Raw genomic sequence first — 1,284 nt, 5'->3', positions numbered from 1 at the left:
GTCCTTATCGCATACGGGCTACACAGGAGCACTTACCAAAGACCAGAAGAATAACCGGCGTCCCCTGTGGTTGTAAATGTGAATGAAGTATATGTTTGTTTAGTTTTGTAGCCTACGACTCCTCACGAGGCTCTACAGCTCTGCAACATGCCACCAAACAGCAGAGCACCACCACACATGTACTCCCCCTGAGGGCCACGTTCAGGGACGCATCGGAAGTTACAGACCTCTTGATCAACGCCAGCAGAGGCGTCATGAGGCGTCAGGAAATGTGTGGTCTTTTGAGATATGATAATTAAAGTCTATCAATGTTTCCGCCCAGTTTTGAACCAGGGACCTTTCGCGTGTGAGGCGAATGTGATAACCACTACACTACGGAAATGTGATATCAATGGGAGCCTTTCTATATCAAAGCTGTGGGACCACCTGACCAGATTTATACAAGCAGTACATTTCCATGTTCTGCGACATGCCGCCAAACAGCACACCACCACACATGTACTCCCCCTGAGGGCCACGTTTAGGGACACATTAGAAGTTACAGACCTCTTGATCATTGCCAGCAGCAGCAGTTAGTCATTCGGTGCCAGGACATCAAGCCACACAGACATGTGTGATGTTTGAGACACGATAATGAAAATCTCTTATTGTTTCTGCCTGGTTTCGAACCGGGGACCTTTCGCGTGTGAGGCGAACGTGATAACCACTACACTACAGAAACACATGCTGTGTCAAGCCACAATCAGATATTAGTCTTCCATGCGTGGTTAATAAGTGCTGAAAGCAACCTATGGTCACGTTGTACAGTTAAAACAACAAGTTGTTCCAAAACGTGTCATATGTTTCGGCCCGTTTCGAAACCGGGGACCTTTCGTGCAGGAGCCGGATATAGTGATCACTAACTTTACTAACTTTTCCCATTCATTGTCTATGGCAGTGATTATTATTACAGATGCAATATATTTTTGGCCAAAAGTGGAATTGTGGTGGCACTGTTTCCCCCACTTTTTTTAAAGAGAGTGTCGTTTAAAGTGTGTCTTTACTGCTGTATGGACTCAATGGTTGCACAACTTCTTTGTCTTCTTGCAGTTAATACCCAGGAGAGGAGCATTAGAAGATGCTGGCGTTGGTGACACGTCATACACCACACCAGAAGCAACACTTGTGACTCTTTCCCCCTGCTTTTCTAGGGTAAGAAAAGGCTTGGTCCGATCTTAAATTTAGCTGCATTTTGTGCCTGTTTGGTGCAGAAGGCGGTGAGTCAAACTTCCAGGTGTATGCACG

General features: G+C 46.0%; 2 non-coding genes across 2 annotated transcripts; both read right to left on the bottom strand.

The window, feature by feature from the left end:
- Window positions 1-309: 309 nt before the first annotated feature.
- On the bottom strand, window positions 310-382 carry trnav-cac. The gene has a single exon. It is a non-coding gene; the product is annotated as a tRNA-Val (tRNA).
- Window positions 383-648: 266 nt separating this feature from the next.
- trnav-cac lies at window positions 649-721 on the bottom strand. Its single transcript has one exon. It is a non-coding gene; the product is annotated as a tRNA-Val (tRNA).
- Between the last annotated feature and the right edge of the window lie 563 nt (window positions 722-1,284).

This window comes from Plectropomus leopardus, unplaced genomic scaffold (genome assembly GCF_008729295.1).
Source record: "Plectropomus leopardus isolate mb unplaced genomic scaffold, YSFRI_Pleo_2.0 unplaced_scaffold14248, whole genome shotgun sequence".
NCBI classification, from domain to species: domain Eukaryota; kingdom Metazoa; phylum Chordata; class Actinopteri; order Perciformes; family Serranidae; genus Plectropomus; species Plectropomus leopardus.
This window is presented reverse-complemented; position numbering and strand designations above follow the sequence as displayed.